The 27,789-nt window shown below is 40.0% G+C and overlaps 1 long non-coding RNA gene across 2 annotated transcripts in view; it reads right to left on the bottom strand.

The window, feature by feature from the left end:
* Window positions 1-27,789, bottom strand: part of LOC139176693 (uncharacterized) — a 136,344-nt gene that overhangs the window by 103,849 nt on the left and 4,706 nt on the right. For both annotated transcript variants that reach the window (XR_011561100.1, XR_011561099.1), the window contains exon 2: window positions 24,311-24,351. This is a non-coding gene — a long non-coding RNA (uncharacterized lncRNA). The remainder of the gene's footprint in view (window positions 1-24,310; window positions 24,352-27,789) is intronic.

Genomic DNA, 27,789 nt, shown 5'->3' with positions numbered 1-27,789 from the left:
AACTCCAGTACTTTGGCCACCTCATGAAAAGAGTTGACTCATTGGAAAAGACTCTGATGCTGGGAGGGATTGAGGGCAGGAGGAGAAGGGGACGACAGAGGATGAGATGGCTGGATGGCATCACTGACTCGATGGACGTGAGTTTGGGTGAACTCCGGGAGTTGGTGATGGACAGGGGGGCCTGGCTTGCTGCGATTCATGGAGTCGCGAGGAGTTGGACATGACTGAGCGACTGAACTGAACTGAATACTAGGGGGTATGAAGTGATATCTCACTGTGGTTTTGATTTGCTTTTTCTAATTATTTTTTAATACTGAATATCTTCTCATGTGCTTATTGACCATCTGTATATCTTTTTGGAGAAATGTCTGTTCATGCTCTTTGCCCATTTTAAAAACTGGGTTGTTTGTCTCTTTGGTTGAGTTGTTAACAGTTCTTTATATACTCTGGACATTAAATCTTTATCAGCTATGCAATTTGCAAATATTTTCTTCCATTCTATAGGTTGCTTTTTCAGTTTTGATAATGTTTTTAATTAGATAAATATTTTCACTTTTTATGAGATCCAACTTATTTTTTGTTGCTCATAATTTTTGTGTCAAATCTAAGAATTCATTGCCAAATTCATACGATCTTCAAATTCATATGGAACCGCAAGGAACCCAAATAGTCAAAACATTATTTAAAGAAGAAAAAGGTATAGTACTCATACTTCCTGATTTCAAGACTTATCACAAAGCTACAGTAATTAAAACAGTGTGGTACTGGCATAAGTACCAATGGAATCAAACTGAGATCCCAGAAATTAAACCCAAACATTATGGCCAATTGATTTTTGACAAGGATATCAAGCCCATTCAATAAAGAAAAGAATATTCTCTTCAACAAATAGTGTTGGGGCAACTGGATATCCAAGTGCAAAAGAATGAAGCTGCATCCCTACCTCACTCTATGTACAAAAATTAACTCAAAATGGATCAACAACCTAAACTTAAGAGCTAAAACAATAAAATTAGTAGAAGAAAACATAGGAGTAAATATCTGCCACAGATACTTCTCCACCCTAGTTAACGGTGAATATCTTTCCCATCATAACTTTGCCCAAAGACTATGGGAATGGTAGCAAAGCTGACAGACTTGAATTTTTATCTCTGTCACTCCTCTGTCCACTAAGATAGACACTTCATGAGAAATGTCACTGAAAGTAATCAGAAAGAAGGCAAAAACAAGCAAACAAAAACAATAACCACAACAAAAACAAGTGCCTAAGCTAATCCTAACAAAAAGTATAATTGGCTACGAGTTATAAAACCCAAATACAGAAGTTAAACCAAACACATCTTTTGGTTTCTAAATTCTTTGCCAGGAATAAGGATAGTAGTGATTAAGAGCACAGACCCTGGATCCAGAGGGCCTGGGTTACAATCCTAGCCTTACTTAGTTGCTTATTATTTTACTTAATCTCTTCATGCCTCAGCTCGCTCACCTTTAAAATAGGCACAAATAATATTAGTGCCTACTTCATGGGATTGTTGCCTAGCACATAGTAACTACTTCAGTGTGTGCTACTATTTCTAGGACTGACAGAGGATGATCAGGCAAAAGAGGTATTTCTATGCTTCCATGATTATGTATACAGTTGCTTGAAAAAGCAGCTTATATTGTGGCCATTAGCATATGCCTTGTAGACCTTCAACTTTGCTGTAACTGAGGAAGGGCTCCAGCTGCTGTGCTCTGAAAACCAACACCGTATTTGCATAAGGTCTCACTTCCCATCAGCTGCTCCTAGCCAGTAACTAAGTGCCTGTAGAAATGCTAAGGGAGGTCATTCCTGGGAGGCAAAGGACTCCTCTTATGGTCAACTTTGGCTCAAGTACTCTTTGACAACCTTGTTGAAATTTCCTTGCTCTGAAGGACAAGCTAGACTTCCTATTCTGCTTTGTCTTCACTCTGGGTCAGTTCTGCATCATGGTCTGATGGCTCTTGCAGCCTTTCCTGTTTCCTTCCCTTTAAATCTCACCTTAGTGTCAGATTCTTAGAGGACTTGGACTAACACAGTTTGGCATTCAAGCTCTCTTAGCTTTGAACTTAACCTATATGCTGCAGTCTTATCTCCTATCTTTTTTTTTTTTTTTTTTTTTTAATCTCCTATCTCTTGTGGTTGTTCAGTCACTTAAGTCGTGTCTGACTCTTTACAACCCCATGGGCTGTAGCACACCAGGCTCCTCTGTCCTCCACTGTCTTCCAGAATTTGCTCAAATTCATGTTCATTGAGTCGGTGATGCTTTCTAACTATCTCAGCCTCTGTCTCCCCCTTCTCCTTTCGCCTTCAATCTTTCCCAGCATCAGGGTCTTTTCCAGTGAATCGGCTCTTCACATCAGGTGGCCAAAGTATCGGAGCCTAGCAACAGTTCTTGTAATGAATATTCAGGGTTGATTTCCTTTAGGACTGACTGGTTTGATCTCCTACCTCTTAGCTGCTTGTATCTTCCACTCTTGGTTTCCAAATGTGCCTTGTGCTTCTGCATTTCTGAGCCTTTGCCCATGCCCCTTCACCAAGAAAGCACTCACCATCTGGCCATTTTTTGCCTTTTGGATGACACTTGTCACCAGTCATGCATCTCAAATGTCATCTTCTCTAAGCCTTTCAAGATCTTTACCTTCTCTAAACCTCAAGGACTCTTGCTTTCGAGCTTTTTACTAAGCTTATTAACAGCAATAATTATTTCTTACTTTAAGCCTTCCAAAGTTCCCCAGGTGTATCAAATAGGCAATCACAAATATGTGTAGGATAGAATTGGAAAATTAGGGGGAATTCTATTCTAGTGAATTTAACTTTTAGTATTCAGGATTTCCAACAGCTTACATCCATTTTGCCTGATAAAGCAACAATGAACTCAGATGAATTTAAAAAAAAAATCCCATGTATCAAAGCACTTAGGGCAAAATGTGGCCTGCAGTAATTCAGTTTTAATATCTGCTTGAAATTCTTCATCAGTTTGTCTGATTTCCACCCCTCAAACAGTGATGATGTAAAATTCTGAAGTGAAGTTGCTCAGTCATGTCCAACTCTTTGCGACCCCATGGACTGTGTAGCCTATCAGGCTCCTCTGTCCATGGGATTTTCCAGGCAAGAGTGCTGGAGTGGATTGCCATTTCCTTCTCCAACGTATATGAACGGGGATTAAGAGACAAAGAAAAGTAGCTATTAAAAAAGGCTTCCTCCTCTAGCAAAGGGCCCTAGGCTTCAGGGCTGGCCCTTCCAGAAATAGAGAAAGGAGATCCTGACATTTTAACAAGCTTTCATGGAGTGAGGTACATATACAGTAATATGAAAGGGCATTGATGGGCTTAATATGTATAGAATCTTAGTCCCTCACATATCGTTTAGGGTCATTATTATAGTTGACACGTATCAAATGATTTTTATTTATGTTTAATCCTTACATAAGACATCTTGGTAAAGGACAGGAAATTGAGACTCTGTGAATACCAGACCACCTGACCTGCCTCTTAAGAAATTTGTATGCAGGTCAGGAAGCAACAGTTAGAACTGGACATGGAACAACAGACTGGTTCCAAATAGGAAAAGGAGTTCGTCAAGCTGTATATTGTCACCCTGCTTATTTAACTTATATGCAGAATACATCATGAGAATCGCTGGGCTGGAAGAAGCACATGCTGGACTCAAGATTGACAGGAGAAATATCAATAACTTCAGATATGCAGATGACACCACCCTTATGGCAGAAAGTGAAGAGGAACTCAAAAGCCTCTTGATGAAAGTGAAAGAGGAGAGTGAAAAAGTTGGCTTAAAGCTCAACATTCAGAAAACGAAGATCATGGCATCTGGTGCCATCACTTCATGGGAAATAGATGGGGAAACAGTGGAAACACTGTCAGACTTTATTTTTTTGGTCTCCAAAACCACTGCAGATGGTGACTGCAGCCATGAAATTAAAAGACGCTTACTCCTTGGAAGGAAAGTTATGACCAACCTAGATAGCATATTCAAAAGCAGAGACATTACTTTGCCAACAAAGGTCCATCTAGTCAAGGCTATGGTTTTTCCAGTGGTCATGTATGGATGTGAGAGTTGGACTGTGAAGAAGGCTGAGCGCCAAAGAATTGATGCTTTTGAACTGTGGTGTTGGAGAAGACTCTTGAGAGTCCCTTGGACTGCAAGGAGATCCAACCAGTCCATTCTGAAGGAGATCAGCCCTGGGATTTCTTTGGAAGGAATGATGCTAAAGCTGAAACTCCAGTACTTTGGCCACCTCATGCGAGGAGTTGACTCATTGGAAAAGACTCCGATGCTGGGAGGGATTTGGGGCAGGAGGAGAAGGGGACGACAGAGGATGAGATGGCTGGATGGCATCACTGACTTGATGGACGTGAGTCTGAGTGAACTGCGGGAGCTGGTGATGGACAGGGAGGCCTGACGTGCTGCAATTCATGGGGTCTCAAAGAGTCGGACACGACTGAGCGACTGAACTGAACTGAACCAAGTCATGCTAATAGGTCACTGACCCAAATCCCTAAGAAGTTTATGTAGGCGTCTAAAAGATGTATTGATCACATAAAATACACTTCCCCCTCCCCAACCTCACTGCAGGGCTTCTGGGGCAATGTTCTCAGGCAATTCAGTCTAAGGAAGCTGACACTGGATTTGGCACCCAGCCAGAGTACAGCAGGAGTGCCAGTTCAACAGCTTCAAGTAAAGGGTTGTAACTCTTTAACCTGCAGACCTAACCTCTCATCATTTCCGGTTAGGTCTGCAATACTCAGTAAGAACTCCTTAGGTGGCAAACAGGAAGAGGGTGGCTCTTACAAGTATCAGATAGCACCTGCGTGGACGCTCGTGTATTAATGATTTAACCAGGGTGATCACATAAGGGAACAGCCATTGTCCTCTGCCCTCATACTTGTCACTAACAGGCCTGAAAGTGAGCAAGATGGATGGGTCCAGCAAAGAGGAAGAGGAAGAGGAGGACCGTGCCTTCACCAACATTTCTCTTGCAGATGACACAGGTAAGGAAGAAACTGATGACTTCCGAAACATAAAATTCAGCAAATGCTTAGCAGCTTTGTAAAACAATAATTGTTATTGTTTTTATTATGATGGTAAAACATAGTCATTGTAGAAAAAATATAGCTACAAATATAAAACAAAAAAAAATGTTTAAGAGCTATTTTTCTTTTTCCTTTAAAATTCAGTGATTATTTTAAAAGCTCCTGTGGTTGAATTACATGTACTTTAAAAATCAATCAACAAATAAAAATATAAAATGTTTATTTCCTGGAGGCTCAGGAAACATGATCTTAAAGTTGTTACTAAAGCAACCTATGATATTATTACCTGAATTTGTTCAATTATAGTCCATTTCTTCTCTGTTCTGTGAAATTTCATCATTTCTGGTAAATGAATTAGGATACTCTGCAATTTGCTTTAAAATCTGTCACAGAACATGTCTGGTTTTTAAGCAAGGACAAAGTTTGCTGAATTCCACATGAAAGAAGGAAAAAGAAGGGAGTGGTGTTTCTAATATGCTGATGGAAGGGATAACTACAGCTCATTCAACACTGGTGAGAAAACAGGCACTGTCTGACTTGGGAGTGCGTGCTCAGTCGCTCAGTCCTGTCTGACTCTTTGTGACCCCATGAACTGTAACTGGCCAGGTTCCTCTGTCCATGAATTTTACAGGCAAGAATTGCTGGAGTGGGTTGCTATTTCCTCCTCCAGGGGTCTTCCACATCCAGGGTTGAACCCGCATCTCCTGCGCCTTGCACAATGTTAACTGGAAAGACTTCACACCTCTAAGCACCCACGCATTGTGTGTGTGCATGTGTATTAGTGGCACTGTTTTGTATCCAAGTTCCCTCAGCAAAATCATAGTTATTAATAGAAGCCAGCAAGACTCAGCTAAGCAATGGGGGTTACTGATTTTGATTAACCGAGAGCAGAGCATGAATATTTAACATCAATTGCTCTTTCATACAGCCACGCTTCTCCACTTTCTCCCTAAATGCTCAGATTCAAAAAGCCTCTTTCTAAAGTGCGGCCAGACAATTAGCACGAACTGCCAGCCAGCTTCCCCTCCTGGCACCGCATAAACATGCTGAGGGCTTTGAAAAATCAAAGAGGAGCATTTTCGGCCTTTACGACGGGAGGAAAGGTACAACAAGGTCCGGGGTTTGTCGAAGAATAGGGATACCGCTGGCCTTCACATGTTCCCATCAGGGCGTTTTAGAAAAATGACAGGGCTGGAGAAGGCAGTGAAGGGAACAAAGACCAGGGAAACTTGCTCCTTAGCTTCTAGAAGGCACGAAGAGCGCTGGGCATGCGCTTGGGGAGTCCTATATGCCATGGGCGGGTGCAGCTCCTTCAGACTGCTGGCTTGCTCCGAATTCGCCCCTCATCCCGGGAGAGGATTCTTTCTCGCCTGTAACATGGGCTGGGCCTGAAAGCGATGGTCAGCAAGGTGGAGAAGGAGTCTTTGTGAAACCGAGGTCTTTCATCCAGCCTAGGGCACAGCCTCAACTCTGCCGCCTGTGTCTCAGCCCCTGCCACCCTCACGCTTCCCGGCTGGACTGAAAGAGACGAGGGCAGGGATTTGAACTCAGGTGTCCAATTCACGGCTGCCAATGGAGAGGGTCTCCATCGAAGTTGCTTGCTAACCGAGTCTGAGGCCAGGGGCATAGACTCAGAATAAACTGATAAACCGGGACGGAGTAAGCAGGATACCCTTGTTAGTGTGAGAGGTGGCAGTGGAGGGAGGGCTTTGAGGGCTCCTGGATCTGACTCAAAGCCTCCTCATTCCTGGTTGTAGATGTCACAGAATCTCAGGGCATCAGGGGCCTTCAGGGGTGGTCCAGCGTGGGAACCAGCAGTGGACTTGAGGCACTAGCTCTAATTCTGCTGTTTCAACATTCCAACATGGAAAATGGAAGTTGCTCCTGTACTTGTGGCAGGAAAGAACTGAAACCCCATGTTCTCTGGCTTTTGGAGATAAGTGTATCAATTTGATGTGTGGATACTGGTTCACTATTGTTAATAAGAGGTTCTTGGTGCTTGATAAATAAAAACAGGAAGACAAATTATTATGAAACAAATGCAGCTTGTTCACAATTTCACATTAGACTGAACTGCATTTCTTTCAATAACATCTCTTTCCATGCTGGCTTTCCTGCTGTTGGTGTGATAAAAAGCAAGTTCTGTGTAAAAATCCATGTAGAACAGGTAATAAGGGTGTCAGTTTGAGCAGGCTGGCAAAGTTGTGAAGTGCCCAGAAGGCCCACACATCCCATTAGGTAAGCTGTTACTGAAGAATGAAATTTTAAAGAAACTGAAATGTCTTTCAGCTTAGATGCAGTATTTTTTTTTTTAAATGATTACTAAGTTTTAAGGACATAAACACTTATTAAGGTATTTGGACGTGAATACTTAATTTCTGGAACTGTTTGGTATCTCTCTTGGCCTTGGAGCCCTGAAAAAATTACTTAAAATGAAGGGCATGGTGAACCAAGGTAGTTTGGGAATCTCTGGTCTAAGTGGTACTATTTAAGTCTTTCCCCAAGATTCCGCTCTTGGCCTGCTTTTCTTCTCTCTCTTGTTGCATTCTTACTGTCCATGCTATATACCAGTGACCCTAAAACACAGCTTGTAAAATAAACTCCTTTACGGCCAAGCAGTGTATCTGTAGGAAAGAGGCAATGGCCTGTCATTGTTTATTTCACGCAGTTTCCTAAACAAACTATTGAAATTTCTATACTTATTTCAGTTTATTAGGTTTTCCCATTATGTATCTTTTTGTTTTTAAACTTCTTACTTTTAATGTGGTAAGAAGATTTAACATGAGATCTACTTCCTTAACAGGTTTTTAAAATACTCCTTTAGGAAATTGTTTATTTATTTTTGGCCGCGCTGGGTCTTCTTTGCTGTGCATGGGCTTTCTCTAGTTGCAGTGAGCAGGGGCTACTCTCCGGCTGTAGGCTTCTCACTCGGGCGATTTCTCTAGTTGCAGAGCACAGGCTCTAGGTGCCCGGGCTTCAGTAGTTGCAGCTCTTGGGCTTAGCTGCCCTGCAGCATGTAGGATCATTCCCAGACTAGGGATTGAACCTGTGTCCCCTGCAGGTGGATTCTTAATCACTGGACCATCAGAGAAGTCCTCCCTAACACATTTTTAAGTTAACAATACAGTAGCATTAACCACAGACACAACGCTATTCATGAAATCTCTAGAATAGTCTTACATTCCTGAAATGTTATACCTGTTGACGAGCAATTGCCTCTTTCCTCTCGCCCCAGCCCCTGCAGTCATCATTCTGTTTTGTGCTTCTGAGTCTATTTTAGATACCTCATATGAGTGGAATCATACAGCATTTGTCCTTCTGTGGCTGGCTTATTTCACCTAGTATAACGTCCACAGGGTTGATCCAACTGTGACATATTGCAGGACTTCTTTCTTTTTTAAGGCTGAATAATATTCCATTGTATACATATATCACATTTTTGTTTATCCAGTCATCTGTTGATTGATGTTTGGGTTGTTTCCACATCTAAGCTATTGTGACTAGTACAGCAGTGAATATGAGAGTGCTAATATCTCTTCAAGATCCTGATTTCAATTATTTTGAGTAAATATCCAGAAGTGGGATTACCAATCATACGGTAGTTCCATTTTTAAGTTTCTGAGGAATCTCAATACTGTTTTCCATAGTGGCTGCATCATGTTAGATTCCCTTCAGTAGTGTAAAGTGTTTTACTTTCTCCATATTCTTACCAACACTTGTAGTCTTTGGAGGCTTTTTATTTTGATTGCCATCGTAACAGGTGTTGGGTAAGATCTCATTATGATTTTGATTTGCATTTCACTGATGATTAGTCATATTGAGCATCTTCTCACTTACCTGTTGGCCATGTTTATGTCTTCTCTAAGGAAATGTCTGTCGAAGTCTTTTGCCCATTTTTAACTGGGTTATCAATGTTTTTGTAATTGAGGAGCTCCTTACATATTTTAGTATAAATCAGCCTTTTAAATGACCAGTTATACCATTTGCAAATATTTCCCCCCATTCTGCGGGTTTCTTTTATATCCCAGTGATTGCTTCCTTTCTTGTGAAGGAGTGTTTTCATTGATGTAGTCTTCCTTGTCTATTTGTGCATCGTCACCTCTGCTTTTGGTGTCATATCTGTGAAATTATTGCCAAGACCAGTGTCACAAAGCTTTTCCTCTACAGTTTCTTCTAGGGGTTTTATAGCTTTTGGTCTTACATTTAAGTCTTTAATCCACTTTAAGTTGACTTTTGTGTATGGCGTAAGATAAAGGTCTTCACTTTTCTGTGTGTGAACAGTTTTCCTAACACTAGTTATTAAAGAGATTATTCTTTCCCCATTGCATGTTCTTGGCACCCTGTTGAAGATTAGTTGACCTACACGTATGGATGTATTTCTGGACTCTGTATTCTATAGGGTGGTGTGTATGTCTTTATGTCAGTACCATAAGTTTTTTTTTTTTTTTTTTTTACTATTTTAATTTCTATGCCTTTGTAATATATATTTTATTACACTGAAATCAGGAAGTGTGATACTTCTAGCTTTGTTCTTTTTTTTCTCTCAAGATTTTTGGGGCTATTTGGGGTCTTTTGTGGTCTCATATTAATTTTAGAATCGTTTTTTCTACTTCTGTAAAAAATGCCTTTGAGATTTTGATAAAAACTGCATTGAGTATGTAGATTGCTTTGGGTGGTATGGACATTTTAACAATATTAAAGACTTATACCCTGAAATTTACAAAACAGTGATGAAAGAAATTAAAGGAGATACAAACAAATGGGAAGTCATTACACATCTTTTAAATACAGCAGACAGTAATATTAACACGGTTTATTTCACAGTGATATCTCAAGTTTAATTCTTTCAACAAGGATATGCATTGTTTGCACATCAAATATATGGGAACATTATTCATTTCTCAACACCTTTTTTCTTGAAACACCGTCCTCTTGGACTATATTTAATTTTCTACATTTAACTAGGATAAGAGAACAAGAAAAGTTTACTTTTCTCTTAACTCTACTGTAAGAAAGGCAACAGTGATGAGATAGCAAACAATGCTGAGCCCTGAGCCAGGGGCCCAGCCAGGTGAGGACAGAGGCTTCTGCAGAGCATGTGGCCTCCTCAGAGAGCCCCGCTTCTTCCTGCTTCTAGCTGACTATTGTCATGAAAGAACAGAAATGCAAAAAAAGCAGAATTTTCAAGAGACACCCAAAATACAGATTCTGTTTTGTGGGGGATGGGCAACTTCCTGATTCTTCCATGTTTTCCACCTAATCCTGATTTTAAAAACAATATCATGGAAGTCCAAACAAAACACATCTTCAGAACAGAAGTGACTGCAGAAGAATCTATTTTCAGACTTCTCAAATCTTCATGATTTATCTCTGTTTTGAGCTTCTGATTCATAATTCAACTGCTTGCTAAATACCTAGCTATGTCCCAGTTGTCAAATGATCTCATCTTATCCCATGGGCATCCCCTAATCTGTTCCCACTCCTGATTCATAATTTTAATGAATGGTCCCATCATCCACCTGGTTCCTTAAGCGAGAAATTCACATGCCATTGTCCCATTCTTATTTCTCACAACCCAATCAAATTGCTTATTCCTGTTGACTTGACCTTGAAAATGTTTTTCAAATCAATCTGGCCTTCTCTACCCCTATCACCACTTCCCTGATTAGGCCCCATTATCTCCCACATAAACCACAGCATCAACTGCCCAACTGTTCTTCCTATTTCAGTTCTTATCCCTTCAAATCTCTCCTCCACACTGACCATATCACTCCCTCTCCCTGCAAAGACCGATCGATGCCTTGCATCCCCTGCTGGATGAAGTTCAAAACACTTAACGTGGCATTTAAAGTCTCCCTCTTCCTGGCTCTGCCTATCTCTTCAGTGTCATTTCCTGCCACATGGCTTCAGCTCAGTAGGAAACTCTTAATGTCCTATGGACACGTTGTCTGTTTCATGCCTCTGGACTTTGCTCGCACTGCTCTTTGCCTGGAATAATACCACTCACCCTTTCTTACCTGGCTAATTCCTGATTATTCTTTAAGAACCCACCCAGGCATCACTTTCTCCAGGAAACCTTCCTTGACCTTCCCATACTGATTAAGGTTTCCTTTCTCCTTCCTGAAAACTCCAAGCTTACATTTTTCATAGCATATTTTACGAGCTTGTATGTATATGAGCCCCTCTACCCTCTGCCAAGAGACTGTGAGCTGCTAAAAGATGGAATCTGGGTTTTAAACTGTGTATTTCTGGCACCTAACCCAATGTCTGGTACCTAATAGATGCTCAAAACATTTTTGCCAAATAATTTTGATTGAGTTTCTGTGTACACTGGGATGAAGGCCCCTAGCCAAGAATCGACTCCTAGGGTCAACTTTCTTAAATCATTTCTTTCCTATCTCCACTTCCAGGCCAGTTTAGTTCTGCTTTCAGAAAACATTTTTTGACCACTACCATCACATACCAGATAGTAGACAGGACCTGGCTATTTGGAGAATCAGCTCAGATCAGAGTAGCATGGCAGAAAGGGCTTGAACTTGGGAGTCAGAAATGCCTGGGTTTGAGTCCGTTGGACTTTGAGCGAGTTATTTAACATCCCTGAGCCTCAGTTTCCTCAGCTGTGAAATGATCCTAACAATATGTCTCAGAATTGTTTTGAAGATTAAATGAAATAATAAAGGAAGTTTCCTGAAACAGTCTGGTTTACAGTAAGTGCTCAGTATTTTTTAGTTCCTCCTTTGCCCACTTCAAGGAGATCACCCACAAGTTTCTTGAAAGGCTCCAAGATTTGTTCACATCGGTTGTCATGGTAACAGCAGCATCCTGTGGCCACTGCTCTATAAGCCAGGACTGACTGTTGACGTCCTCCTGATAAAGAGGCTTGTGGTAGAAGGGGGAAGTGTGGATGAACAAACTCTTTTAACAAGAGCATGATTCTTTTCTGATACAAATAAGACAGCTCTTCTTTTTCGTCTTCATCCTGGCCCTCACCTTTTCCCTGCCAATGTTCTTCTCAACGCCGTCCTCTTTTATGGCTCAGCCTCCTTCCTGACTCTGCTCGCTAAAACTCTCCTGGATGATATTCAAAGCTGCTTCTGTGTCTGCTTTTGGCATCAGCCAATTAGCCTTCATTGTAAAGTGGTAATAAGCTTCCCGGAGAAGTGGCACAATTGTTGTGTGCTTTTATTTGGTGCTGCTTTCTACCGCCGTACAGAAAATGTAACAATACCTGCCTCATGCCCTGCTGAAAGGAGGGTGGGTTTGAAAAGCTTTCTGAAGGCCATCTGCCATCCCCTCAGCCATGCAGCAGATCAGACATGAGGCCCTGCATTAGTTAGCACTCCAAGTAAAAGGTATCAAGGGCCTGTATTCCTTTTCATCTCACCCTCCATTATAATGCAGGCTAAAGATGGAAACAGACTGGTGGCTACTCAGCTGGGAGACACACTGAGCCATAGCAGGAGTCTTGCCTGAGACAAGGGAGCAGGCCTTTTTCTGATGGTGAATGGAGCCAGTGTTTGCAGCCAGCAGTTTTCCAAGGTCCCCTACCCTGCTGGTAATGGCTCGACTGGGTTACATTGGACCTCACGGGAGGCTTTGGTGCTGGTGAGAGTCTCAGAGTGGAGGCATCCTTATGTAAGCACACAAGGATGAGGAGAGGGTTGGTCACTTGTGCTGGTCCGGATATGCTCCCCACGTCACCTCAGTTTACACCATCCACCAATTTGGCCATGAATATTAACTTAAAAGATTATTCAGACATCCTTAGAGATGTCAAGAGAGATCATCTCTAGTACAGTAGAAATGTTTCTTGTGGATTTGAACGAGGGTATTCATTGCACCAACGATGGCAGAAAGTTTCAGCAAATCTTAATTGGCATTTGGGATCCGTATGAGTAGAGATAATGACATTGGCTGAGTGAAGTCTAATTTCCTGCAAGCTGAGTATAATATAGATAGTGACATTAAAAATACCTCTCTGGCCCAGTAAAATGCCCTAGAGACTCAGCAGAAGAGATTTAATAAGCAAAAGGAGATTAATTTTGCTTCTCAGTAGTTTCTGAGAATGCTATGACTCTGGGATCACTAATGTATTGCTAGAAATTGTAAGTGCTCTTTCTGTGAAAAAAATCTCCCATCAGAGGAAATCTACTTAACTGTAATAATCTAGCATAATGCAAAACCTAGTTTTAATAAACAAGCTTAAGAAATGGAATATTAGGACAGTATCTAAATATTTTCAGTAATCTAGAGTATTTTCTAATTTTCTTACCAAAACACAAGTAGTATTTTGACTATTACTTTAAAAGACAAAACCACCCATCAACTGCCCTGCATCAGCAATGTGTTTTTTCTTAGATTAGATTGCAGTGATTTAGTCACTAAGTTATGTCTGACTCTTGCGACCCCATGGACTGTAGCCTGCCAGGCCCTTCTGTCCATGGAATTCTCCAGGCAACAATACTGGAGTGGGTTGCCATTCCCTTCTCCAGGGATCTTCCTGACCCAGGGATCGAACTCAAATCTTCTGCATTGGCAGGTGGCTTCTTTACTGCTGAGCCACCAGGGAAGCCCCTTTATTAGATTAACAACAAAAATGGGGGAAAGAATGTTAATTTTATATGAAATCCTTCATAATTGTGCTAATTTCTATTTCCTACAGAAAAATCCAGATGAGATTCAAAAGATCAAGGATGAATTTTATTTACCTGAGTTCATGAGTTAAAGAGATGCTGCCCTTCCCTAGGTCCTTTTCCTGCTGAGAAGGGGGCCTATGTGGCTATTTTCCTTATGTGGACATTCATATCACAAAGGCCCCAGTTAGACTGGATGAGCTTTGGACCACTTTGCCTCACAGGCCTCCAGCCTGCCTGATCTGTTCAGAATTTGAGGGTCAGAGCCTGGTTTCCTTAGAGGCCCTTGGAGTTCCTCTGAGAGATCCTGAGAAAAGAGAATCTGGAGTGCAGAGAGAAGGAGGCTAACTCTAAAAGAACAGGGCAGACTGGAGGGACCAGCGTTAGCTGTGTTCATCAACACTTGAAATAGAATTTTTGAATGATCCCAAAGCTCTCAGTGACCCTACAGGAAATAGTATTTACTCCAATCACAGAATCAGTTACTGGAAAAGCTGTTTCAGAAAGACATGTTGTGTTTTCACGGATAGGCTTCAGCCTTCTTTCTCATCCTTGGACTTGACACTGGAAATAGAAGGGACTCAGTGGCAGCCCACATGAATGGTCCAGGAGAACAGAGAGCCTCCCTCACTGCCTTTCTGTAAGAACGACCTGGGTCTTCTGTCCACCAGCCTCCCAGGGATGCTCATGGCAAAGAGTAGCCTCTTTTTAGCCCTTACTGGCTTGCTTCCCCATTTAATCATTGTTTCCCTGTTTTTTCACACATGTATTTCATTGTCAGCTTAATGATTTTGGCTGTGCACATGCGTGGTTTTCTCCTTGCTGGTACCATGACACTCTAAAAACTGTTGGGAAAAGCTTGCATTTTAAGACATATTCGTCCTTTCTTATCCATTCTGAGATTCTTCACTCCCTTTTCCCAACAGACAAAAGACAACTCTGACTTGCCCATCTGTGTGAATACTAAGCCTTCATTTGCGTTGCTGCTGGCAAGGTTAGTGCGTTTTTCCAAGGTTATAATAACTATTCAGAAAGATTTGTTTATAGAAGTATTTAGGAGATTTTTTTCAACAATGTTCCTTACCTTTTTTATTTTATTTTATTTTTTTTTACCTTTTTTAATTTTAGTATTTTAAATGGCCTGAGCTTTGTGCCAGGACAGTGTTCCTCAATGTACAGTGGACTCCTGGCCCTTCTGCTTTCAAATACTGTAAGAACAGAATTTCTATGTTTATGTTAAATAAAACATAGTTGATGTATAATTTGAGCAACTGAACAGTTGGCAGTTATAATTAAGGCAGACTGAATTTCTCAGCCAGTGCCTTTCTGTGAAATACTCAGTGATCATCAAATATACAATTACCTATATTTCAAGGAATTTCCCAAAGTATATATTTTGTAGAATTTTTCTGCTAAGAAAGCAGTAACTCTTTTATTGGTTCATTTTGTTAAGTTGAGACATTATCCTTTTTCCATAGTATGTAAGCATTTGACATAAAATAAATTAGGCAAATTCACAGCGAACTAGTTATCTTTAGAAAGCAAACTGTGTGCAATACTTCTGTCATTCTCCATTTTTAAGGGCTTTTTAAAAACTTTTTTTGAGGGGTACTATGCAGACTGTGGAAAATTCTGAAAGAGATGGGAATACCAGACCACCTGACCTGCCTCTTGAGAAACCTGTATGCAGGTCAGGAAGCAACAGTTAGAACTGGACATGGAACAACAGACTGGTTCCAAATAGGAAAAGGAGTAGGTCAAGGCTGTATATTGTCACCCTGCTTATTTAACTTCTATGCAGAGTACATCATGAGAAACGCTGGGCTGGAAGAAGCACAAGCTGGAATCAAGATTGCCGGGAGAAATATCAATAACCTCAGATATGCAGATGACACCACCCTTATGGCAGAAAGTAAAGAGGAACTAAAAAGCCTCTTGATGAAAGTGAAAGAGGAGAGTGAAAAAGTTGGCTTAAAGCTCAACATTCAGAAAACGAAGATTATGGCATCTGGTGCCATCACTTCATGGGAAATAGATGGGGAAACAGTGGAAACACTGTCAGACTTTATCTTTCGGGGCTCCAAAATCACTGCAGGTGGTGATTGCAGCCATGAAATTAAAAGACACTTACTCCTTGGAAGAAAAGTTATGACCAACCTAGATAGCATATTGAAAAGCAGAGACATTACTTTGCCAACAAAGGTCTGTCTAGTCAAGGCTATGGTTTTTTCAGTGGTCATGTATGGATGTGAGAGTTGGACTGTGAAGAAAGCTGGGCACTGAAGAATTGATGCTTTTGAACTGTGGTATTGGAGAAGACTCTTGAGAGTCCGTTGGACTGCAAGGAGATCCAACCAGTCCATTCTAAAGGAGATCAGCCCTGAGTGTTCTTTGGAAGGAATGATGCTAAAGCTGAAACTCCAGTACTTTGGCCACCTCATACGAAGAGCTGATTCATTGGAAAAGACTCTGATGCTGGGAGGGATTGGGGGCAGGAGGAAAAGGGGACGACAGCGGATGAGACGGCTGGATGGCATCACCGACTCGATGGATGCGAGTTTGAGTGAACTCTGGGAGATGGTGATGGACAGGGAGGCCTGGTGTGCTGTGATTCATGGGGTTGCAAAGAGTCGGACACAACTGAGCGACTAAACTGAACTGAACTGATGCAGAAAAACTAAAGCAGACATTGGAGAAAGATCATCAGTCAGTCGTCGCTTTAATTTTCCCATAGGTTCTCAATTCTGGAGAAACTGAGAAAATCAGTTGGTTTCTTTAGAAATACTAGTGAACTTTTGGATATGTGATGTCATCTAAAAAATAACTCACCATCCATCACAATTAAACTAGGAGAGTCACAAAATTAAGTATTTGGAGTAGGCCCACATTTTGTCATGTATCCTTCCATAAATGATAATAAAATTTATTGAGACTTTAACACATTCCAGGCACTGTGCTAAGAATTTCACATTCACTGTCTTATTTCATTCTCACAAATAGTGTAACAGATATTATTATATTAATGGATATTATATTAATAGATATTATTACGTCTGTTTTTTTAGATTGAAGACTCGGACTCAAAAAGGTTTAGGAATTTGTGTTGGGTTGGCCAAAAAGTTCGTTCAGGTTTTTCTGAACCATCTTACGGGGAAATTGAACCAACTGTTTTGGCCAACTTAATATGAAACAGAACTGGGTGAGCAGTCAGGTCTGAGTGACTTCAAAGCCTTCATTAAATGACAACGCATCAGGACACAGATTACCAGATAGCATAACTGCACTATCCTGATAAGATGGAAACAGTAAGGAGTTCACGTGCTGGACAATGAAATATGGCCCCCTTAGTTATGTTATGAGGTCAGTGTTTCAAAATGTAATCATGGAATTAGAGGGCAAGAAGCACCCCTGAAGCTTGCTAATAATACTGCAGTATGCTCAGGCAAGAGATAGAGAGTATAAAATTGCACCCAAGTTGTGATCATAACCATGTGAAAGTAATTTATGTATATGGACTGGGATGGAAGAGAAACTCGGGAAAATGTATTTAGTAGTGTGAAGAGGCTATGAGCATTACATTTTCATGTTCTATTTATGCAATATTTTTTCTTAATGATAAAATTAAAAGGTTTTTCTGATATATGGAAATAAAACACAAATCCTAACAGGAGTGCTGATTTTGAGAAGTATGTGAAAGCACCAGTGCTCGGACTGTCGCTGTTCAGTTGCTCAGTTGTGTCCGACTCTTTGTGACCCCATGGGCTGTAGCACACCAGGCTTCCCTCGTCCTTCACTATCTCCTGGAGTTTGCTCAGATTCTAGGATTAAGGGCACCTATCAAAATATCACTACTGCCTTCTGCCTTTTTAGTGATGCATGCAATCAGTTGCCTTAGTAAAATACAATGTAGCAAGTGGTAGATTTGGCTATAGGACATGCTAGGCAGAGGGTGGGGAGCAGGGGAGATAAGGCCTAAATTGTAAATGCTACCCTTCCGCACTTGTTGTTTAGTTGCTCAGTCGTGTCTGACTCTTTGCGACCCCATGGACTCCCGCCAGGCTCCTCTGTCCATGGGATTTCCCAGGAAAGAATACTGGAGTGGGTTGCCATTTCCTTTTTCAGAGGAATCTTCCTGACCCAGGGATTAAACCCACATCTCCTGCACTGGGAGGTGGATTCTTTACCATTGAGCCACCAGGGAAGCCCACCCTTCAGCACAGTCATATCTTATTTAAGTTTTACTTTTATTATGAAATAATCTCAAGTACCAAAATTTGAAAGTCCATGGAGAAGGATCCTTTCTCCTGAACTATTTGAGAGTAAGCTGACAATCTAATGCCCCATCCTCCCCGGATACTTTACTATGCATTTCCCACAAACAAGGACCCTCAAGGCCTCTCTCCTTCATAATCACAGTACAACCAACAAAGTCAGGGGAATGACATTTGTACATTACTATCACCTCATCTTCAAAGTGCATTTAAGTCTTGCCAGTTCTCTTGATTATATTTATGACAGTAAAAGCATCCAGTTAGAATCATACACTGCATTTAGTTGTCATGTCGCTTTAGCCTCCTTCAGCCTGGGACAATTCCTCAATCTTTACTTGACTTTTGTAACCCTGATGCGTTGAAAGATTATAGGGCAGTTATTTTGTAAAGGGGTCCTCAACATTGATACACTTGGCAATAGTGGAACTGATACCTTGTTTTGCTCATTGCACCAGGTGGTACATACTCTCTATTTATCCCTTTACCAGTGAGGTTCACTTTGATCCCTTGCTTACAGTGGTGTCTTCCTCCTTCTTTTACTAATTAGCAAGTATTTAGAGGGGATATTTTGAAACCAATTAATATTGGTTTGATGTATCTTACAACTAGATTATAAACTCTTTGAGAGACTTCTATATTTCAAGTGACCAACACATTAGCAGTTCAAAGTATACTTTTGATTGAGATTCACTTATTTATTTTTATAGGGTACAGAACACATATGTCTTCTTTTGGGCTCATGGTTTTAACATGTACATATCTTTAAAATGTGCAGTCTAATGGAGGAAGGAGAACTTATTTCTGTCAATTAGAATATGTATTCATTTGTTCTGAGAGCTCTTTGATTTTTTTATAGCTGATATTTAATAGAAGATTAATTCATACTTGACAAGTGTTCATTATTTTGTATTTTTCATTCAGTATTTTTTATAACTCAGAAATTTCTAAATAAATTCTTTGTTTTGATTATTATTGCTGTACAACATATCTGAAAACTTAATGTTGTAAGGCAACAGTCATTTTGTTTGTTCACTATTTTGTGACTGAGAGATTCAGGGGGCAGGGGGTTGGGTGGGCAGTTTGCCCTTGAAAACCCCTGAGGCTGCTGCAGGAGGATGTCAGCTGGGCTGCAGTCCTCTGAAGTCTGGAAAGAGCCTTAGACTAAGTAGACTTTTAGATCCACCCCTGAGGGGAGACTTCAGGCAAGTCATTTTATTTTTCTAGGTTTCATTTTCCACAGATAATGAAATAAAACAGGCAACTTCTTCTGAGAACTCTTCCAGCTCAAAAGTTGAGTTTATGAAATGAAAAAATAATGTTTGGCTATGAGCAGCTACACATAAATCATTGTGCATATCTAAGGTCATCCTACAAGTAGAAAATGCTACTAAATGAGAGGAGAACAGGAGGATTGAAATAAACATTTTTTGTGGTGAAATAGAACTGATCTTGAATCAATTTTACCACTAGAGGTCACCAGTGTACCATCTCAAAGAGAATAAATGGCATCAAGTCACTAACATTTCCCTCTCTATGGCCCCAAATGTTGGTCATGTTGTCTTTTAGTGTATTCTGATCTCCCGACAGCTGCCAGAGACATAAGTTATGATAAGGTGACCCCAGTTGTCGCTATAGGTGATGGTTCATATGTGCCTAATGTTCTGTAAGTGTGAAGAGCCACGACTTGGACCATAAAGAAAATGACTGGCTTTTTTCCCTTCCCACTGGGATGTGTTAAGAGGCAGTGAGGTAATTTGGTAGAAAGTCATGTGAGCTCTGAAGTGAAAAGACACTGTGGAAATACTATGTCATCGTCTATCGCAGCACAGACACATCTGCTTTTCATGAGATAGAAAAAGGAAGGACCCAGAACAGAAGGTTCATTCATTTGCTTATTCAACCAATATTTACAGACATGTATGAGGCACTGTGCTGGCAATTGGGTTATGTGAATTAAGAAAATCAGCTGGTTCTTCCTCAAGGAATTTAAGGAATCAGGTATAGAAGGCTTTCTGTTCAGATACTCTTGGTACCCACAGGCCACCAAGCACTTGAATTCCCATGTCTGCAGGTGGTCACTTACAGCACGGCCAAGTCAGTGGCTTTTTAAAGTTGATGACATTTTGCTGAGGTGACGTTAAGAGTAGATTATGTACCTTTTACATAAAATCCAAAACTAAACCGCAGAGACACGTGCCAGAAATGTTAAAATGCTGAGCTGGATTGTGACCAGTGATGCTTGTTAGAAAACATATGAAAACTTATTTTGAAATAAAACTCTTTAAGTGAGAGAAACAATGCCCTAAGTGAAATGAACGCCCTGAAACAGAAAGATCCATAGCACTTGCCTCTGAAGAAACTCCTGTGAGAAGAACTCCAAGATGCCTTTGAAGGGCGTATCAATTTTCTCCCCAAATGAAATTTACATCCTATTTTCTCATAACCTTGCTTCATGTAGTACACACAAAAAACCTACTTCAGATTCCAGAACTCACAATTCTACCATTAAGGATGAGTAGAAAGGAATTTTGGGGTTCTGTCAAGTTATTCAGCTCTTTCGATAACTTGAGGAGTTATTTCTTCTACAGCTTTAAGGCCATATCTGAGGAGGACGGGCAAAGCGCCTGTCCCTTAGCAGCAAGTCATTCTCTTGTTTTCTTCCCTCATTAGAGAAGAAAAAGAAAGGGGGTCGGCCAAATCTCTGCTTCAAGTTGAGGAACCCTTAATCTGCTTTTGCTGTGATAAGTGTTACTAATTACCCTGGCAATTAATAATTTTAACCATTTGTTTTCAAAACAAACTACAGACAGGGTTGTTCTGCTTTCTGATTGTTGCAAAGTTTGATGACATAGCAAAAAAGAGAGGGTGGGAGGAGCTACAAAATATAATGATGTATTTAAAAACGTGTTTACTATGACTATGCCATTGTCGTCTATTCACGTTTCTTCAATGCCAGCTAGTGTAGTTTGCTTCCTTTTTGACTGATAGGCATCGCACCATTGTCTTATGAGACATTTGGTCCTCTCTGTCCCGTTTGTTTCCCTCGAAATAACTGTATAAAGAAGGAGGAAGGAAATTAGGAATTTGTCATGCACTAAAGAGGTTAGAGGTTTGAGGCAGTCTGCCATGGGGCCTGAGTGTCACTGCCCATTCTTGATGGTCTGCCAAGAGCACACGGCCCTGCCTGGCCATTACCCAGGCTGTTTCAGAAGGTGTGGTTGCAGAGAACAACTCTAAGTGACAAGGTCATGCCTTCATAAAGACTGAAGAGTGAGCTTGCTTCCACTTGCCTTAAAAGCAAGAACTTCTGTGAGCTAAGCATTCCTCCCACATAACAGCCCTCTGTGTGTGCAGGTGCCAGTCTGGGCTGGGGGTGGGAGGGGGGCGGTGCTGGGGGCGGGGATGGGAAGTGGAAGCAAATCAGCATGAAGCTCACGTGCTGTGAGCCATGAGGAACAGTCCTTGGACTTGGACATACACATCTCGCATCTTCTCCCAGCCTTCACGAAATCAAAGCGAGCTAAGCTTGTAAATTGTGTAGAATCCCAGTTCCTGACACAGTCTGGGAGAGGAACTCTCCCAAGTGGATTATTTAGTGTAAATGATTTCCAGGGAAACAGAAAACTATAAGGATTATGTCTGTGTATCTAAAGTAAGAAAACCTATCAGCAGCCCAGCATTTTAGAGCCTTGCTAGCAACTCACATGCTTTCTTTTATAAAATGTTAATTTCCTTGCCACCCTGACTCCTCTGCCCTTCAAAGAATCACTCTGTCTTATTAAACTGAATCCCTTTTATGCTCCAAGAGCCTGATGATTAGTCTTGGTTTTATAAAAATTAAGTGGAATAGGTACTCAGCTATGAAATGATTGATAATGGTAGATTCATGTGTAGAGAATCACAGAAACCCCGAATCATAAAAGCTCAAATGGAGTGGCTCAAAGATAACTAGCCCAGGAAAGCTTTCAGATCTTATGGCAGCACGGAGCTAAGGAATGGACTGTCAGACACAACCGAAGCATCAAAAGCTGACTCTTAGACATGGGGAACCAACTGCTAAAAGGGTTACTTGAAAAATTCCTCAACGTTAGTTTATACAATACTAGAGAAGCAGAATTAACTTTATCTCAGTCTCTCATCTGAGGAAGCAGAGGTGTATGGTAAAGTGACCTATAGCCTTACGGTCAATTTCAAATATTTGGATACTTTACAGCATCTGGGCTTCCCAGATGGCTCAGCGGTGAAGAATCCATCTGCTAATGCAGGAGACTCGGGTTCGATTCCTGGGTCGGGAATATCCCTTGAAGAAAAAAATGGTAACTGATTCCAGTATTCTTGCCTGGAAAATCCCATGGACAGAGGAGCCTGGCAAGCTACAGTCCGTGGGGTCACAAAAGAGTCAGAAACGGCTGAGCAACTACACAACAACTACAGCATCTAGTGCTAATGAACATCAAACTTTTAAACTAGTGACTATATGAAGAATTGAATGAACACATACAGCTTGAGTCAGATTTGAATCCGGGTTTTCTCTTCTTCAAACCAGTGCTTGTTGCCCTGTTGATAGACCTGATGTTCCAAACCAGTCATTTGCATACCAATGTTGCAATTTTTGCCATGTTAAGATTGCCGGGAGAAATATCAATTACCTCAGATATGCAGATGACACCACCCTTATGGCAGAAAGTGAAGAGGAACTAAAAAGCCTCTTGATGAAATTTTGAATGAGGAGAGTGGCAAAGCTTAAAGCTCAACATTCAGAAAACTAAGATCATGGCATCTGGTCCCATCACTTCATGGGAAATAGATGGGGAAACAGTGGAAACAGTGTCAGACTTTATTTTTTGGGGCTCCAAAATCACTGCAGATGGTGACTGCAGCCATGAAATTAAAAGACGCTTACTCCTTGGAAGGAAAGTTATGACCAACCTAGATAGCATATTCAAAAGCAGAGATATTACTTTGCCAACAAAGGTCCGTCTGGTCAAGGCTATGGTTTTTCCAGTGGTCATGTATGAATGTGAGAGTTGGACTGTGAAGAAAGCTGAGCGCTTTCTTTTGAACTGTGGTGTTGGAAAAGACTCTTGAGAGTCTGTTGGACTGCAAGGAGATCCAACCAGTCCATCCTAAAAGAGACCAGTCCTGGGTGTTCATTGGAAGGATTGATGCTGAGGCTGAAACTCCAATACTTTGGCCATCTCATGCGAAGAGCTGACTCATTGGAAAAGACTCTGATGCTGGGAGGGATTGGGGGCAGGAGGAGAAGGGGACGACAGAGGATGAGATGGCTGGATGGCATCACTGACTCGATGGACATGAGTTTGGGTGAACTCCGGGAGTTGGTGATCGACAGGGAGGCCTGGCGTGCTGCGATTCATGGGGTCGCAAAGAGTCAGACATGACTTAGCGACTGACCTGAACTGAACTGAACTGAACTGAATCTAACCATTCAATTAACATCACTTTCAAACTTAGCTTTGTTCAAAACAATATCTGCAAACTGAGGATTGTGTTATTCATATTTTTCTATTATTACAAAATGTGTGTGTGTGTGTGTGTGTGTGTGTGTGTTCAGTCGCTCAATCATGTCTGACTCTTTGCAACCCCTTGGATTATAGCCCACCAAGCTCCTCTGTCCATAGGATTTTTCAAGCAAGAATACTAACGTGGATTGCCATTTCCTTCTCAAGAGGATCTTCCCAACTCACAAAACCACGTCCTGCATTGACAGACAGATTCTTAACCACTGCAACACCTGGGAAGCCCCAACAAAATACAAAACTATTTAAAAAGCTCATTGTTTTCAACCAGAGCTATAAGCAACAATCTTTGGGAAACACTGATTAAACAGTCTAGAGAAAAATAAGCATCAAAACTGCATAGACTCATTCCTTACTATTTTCATTTTTTAAATATAAATTTATTTATTTTAATTAGAGGTTAATTACTTTACAATATTGTATTGGTTTTGCCATACATCAACATGAATCTGCCACGGGTGTACACGTGCTCCCCATGCTGAACCCCTCTCTCCTCCCTCCCCGTACCATCCCTCTGGGTCATTTTCATTTTTGTTGATAAGTTCAAATCTTGATTCCATGGAGACCCTAAAATTCTGAACCTTCATTTGAGAAACACTAAAAACACACATTTTTTGCTATTGAACAAATGAATGAAATGATTCTCTTCAAATTAGCCAACTATTGGTTATTATTAGGAAATTATAATCTTCAGAAAAGTATATGAAAACAATTTACCAAACACCACTATAGCATACTATTAAGTCTAGTCTTGAAATCAAGTTTCAACAAGCAGAATATATTCTTTACTCACCAAATTGAGGACAACACTCATTCTCCAATGAATTCAATAACCTTTCAAGGGGAAAAAAATAAGTAAAAAGGAAAATGTGAGTTCTTTTTTAGGAATGAGATCAAACGCATTTTGCAAATTAATTAGTGTAAAGTATGAGGAACACACCTGGTTACACTTGAAAGTTATCAAAATGTTCCATTTAGCATATTTCACTTTAAAATATCCACAGTATGTTTAGAACCCTCTAATTACTAAAAACAAGTTCAGAGTTTTTATGAGCTTGATGAGAGTATGTCAGACCAGGACATCAAAATGAACTTGGAAGTTTTTCTATTTTATTATTTATCATTTCTCCTCACACAATACTTTGCCTTGTAATGATAAATGATAGTTTCCAATTTGGGAGTTCCCCATTCTCTATGAAGAATATTTTAATTTATGCTTTTATTTATATAGTTTATAATATATGCAGATTATGATTCCAGATCACATGAATGGTCATCTTATGATCAGTTATTTCTATGCAATTTCAGTGGTCCCTATTGAATGTTTTCCTCATTCAGAAGGGAATTTTGTGGCTATTTTTAAACGATTTTTTAACTGAAAAATGTAATGCAAATGAAACAATATAACAAAAGTTCACTTCATATAAATTTTGCCAAGGTTTCTATACCCTTTTTATATTCACTTGGAGGTACTGTACCTTTTGGTCACTTTTTGCCATTTCAAGATTTTTTTCCTGTTCTTTCAAGGACACATCTTAGTTATCAGCAACATTGTTTTAGCCAGTTTGCAGTCTTTTGTGAATGACATGTTGCTTGTGACATTATGGTTACCTTTTTGTACGCTATCTTCTTCAGATAATTTGTCTAAAGATTTCCTCTAAGTTCAAATTCTCTAGCAAGATACATGCTTGATACTGAAATTTTAAAAAAGGTGAATGTTCTAGAATTACCATATCCTACTTATTAGTAATCATTTTCCTTCATTTTAAAAATAGTTTTATCTTCCAAGGGTGTATCCAAAATAAACCATAGGGGCTTTTTTTTTTTTGGTCTGTTTTTTAAAAGGTAGTTTAAAAATGATCAAATTCTAAAAAAAAAAAAAAGGTAGTTTAAGTGTCTTCTTATCTACAAGTCTTTCCATTCTTTTTTCTTCCAATGCAATTTATTTGCTAAACAAAAGGACTTTTTTTTTTCATGTTATTTGTTCTTGACTTGTTGCTGTTTTGTTCCATTATCAGATTTTGATGTTTATCCAGACAGTAGATTTAACACATTTCTCTGTTCTCTGTATTTCCTGTTAAATGCTAGTTTATGGGCTTGATCAGGTCAGGCTGCATTAAAAAAAAAATTTTTTTTGCAAGACTATTTCATTGGTAGTGCAGTCTTCTTACACCAAGGAAGTAAATGCTATCTGCCAGGTTCTCTATGTATTGTTAATGATATTGGTGCCCAGTGACAAGATCAGTGTTTCTCAACAGTCTTTTTCACTGTGCCCCACCCCCAAAGCCTTACTGACATTATTTTCCTAATCATCCCCTCCCCCTGGGAAACTGTCTTTTGCCGAACTTGGAAAGCCAGTATGTCTTCAGATATTTTTTAGCCCCACACTCTTTTTCCTTTCCTTCTATGATTCTGATGACACAAATGCCAGGTCTTTTTTGTCATCCTTGTGTTCTGAGTTTGTTATTTTTTCTTCAACCATTTTTCTCCCTGTTTGAAGGCCGGATAATTTCTACTGAGGTACCCTCCAGTTCATTCTTCTCTCTTTCATCTCCATCCTGCCACTGGATCTTTGGAGACAGTTTTACATTTCGGTTATTTTATTTTTCAGTTATACAGTTTCCATTTGGGTCTTCTTTATAGCTTTTATTATGTTGTTTATACTTTAGATTATAACTTTTGTTTCAGGAGTTTTCATAATTGCTTGTTCAAGTATTTTTAAATAGCTGCTTAAAATCTTTTCAAGACAACTTCGACATTTGTGCCATCTCAGAGTTGCTGTGTTATTTTCACACAAAGTGAGATTTTCATGGTTCTTAATAAGCTGAATAACTGCAGATTGGATCCTGGACATTTTGTCTATAACATTATGAGCCCCTGGGTCTTGTCTAAGTACCAAGGAGAATACTGATATTTTTGTTTTGGTAGGAATTTCAGCTGGTTAGGTTGAAGATGTAAGTTCCAAACCACATTCTTTGGGCTGTGGTTCCAATGTCACTTCAATCTGGAAAGTCTTGGCAGTGCTTTATTTTTACTTAGTTCTAGCAATCTTAATAATTCAATAGAGTACATATTATGATACTCATTTTCCAGGTAAAAAGATAGGTTTTAATTCAGTCTATTACTAGCTGTGTGATATTGGACAAGACACTCTTTGAGCCTTGATTTCCTCATCTATAAAATGGGGTTGATAATCCCTAGATCACTGGATTGAGGACTGAGTAAAATAGCACATGTAGCATACCAAGCATACTGCAAACCTTAAAGAAACCTGGCTAGTATTCTCATTAAAGACAGAAATCAGCTTTGGTGAGGAAAAGTAATATATAATCAAATATATACATTTTAAATTACAGAAGATACCTTTTGGGAATTGTATACACTGTGTAACCACCACCCCAATCAAGATATTATAGAACATTTCCATTACAGCAGAAAGCTCCCACCAACCCCTTCTCAGTCAACCCTCTACCCATTATCAATCCGAGGCAACCACTGATCTGATTTCTACACAGTAGATAAGTTTTGTCTCTTCTAGAACTCTATAGTAACAAAATCATGCAGTCTATACATTTTCCATCAGGCTATTTTCACTCAGCACAGTATAGTTCAGGTTCATCCATATTAACAGTTTGTTCCTTTTTATTGTTGACTAGTATTCCACTGGGCTACCCTAGTGGCTCAGTAGTAAAGAATCTGCCTGCAATACAGCTTCCCAGGTGACTCAGACGGTAAAGAATCTTCTTGCAATGCAAGAGACCCAGGTTTGATCCCTGGGTTGGGAAGATCCCCTGGAGAAGGGAATGGAAACCCATTCCTGTATTCTTGCCTAGAGAATTCCATGGACAAAGGAGCCTGGTGGGCTACAGTCCATGGGGTTGCAAAGAGCCAAACACAACTGAGCAACTAACACACACATGCAAGTATTCCATTATTTCATTGGGAGTTTTTCTATTATTGATTTACAAGGTTGTTAGAAATTCCAAATTCAAGACCTTTGTTAGATAATGTATTGTGATTATCTTTTCATTTTCTAAATGATATCTTTCAAAGAACATGGAGTTTTAATTCTTATAAAGTTCAATTAATCTTTTCTCTTTTATTATTGTTTTTGTGACCTTTCTCAAAAAATTTGCTAACACCTAGGAGACAAAGATTTTCTTCTCTGTCTTCTTCTAGAAGTTGTATATCTCTATGTTTCTGTCTATGATCCATTTTGAATTTACAGTTTTGTGTATGATGTAAGTAGGGGTTGAGATTCTTTATCTTCCT

Source organism: Bos indicus, chromosome 17 (genome assembly GCF_029378745.1).
Source record: "Bos indicus isolate NIAB-ARS_2022 breed Sahiwal x Tharparkar chromosome 17, NIAB-ARS_B.indTharparkar_mat_pri_1.0, whole genome shotgun sequence".
Taxonomy (NCBI): Eukaryota; Metazoa; Chordata; class Mammalia; order Artiodactyla; family Bovidae; genus Bos; species Bos indicus.
This window is presented reverse-complemented; position numbering and strand designations above follow the sequence as displayed.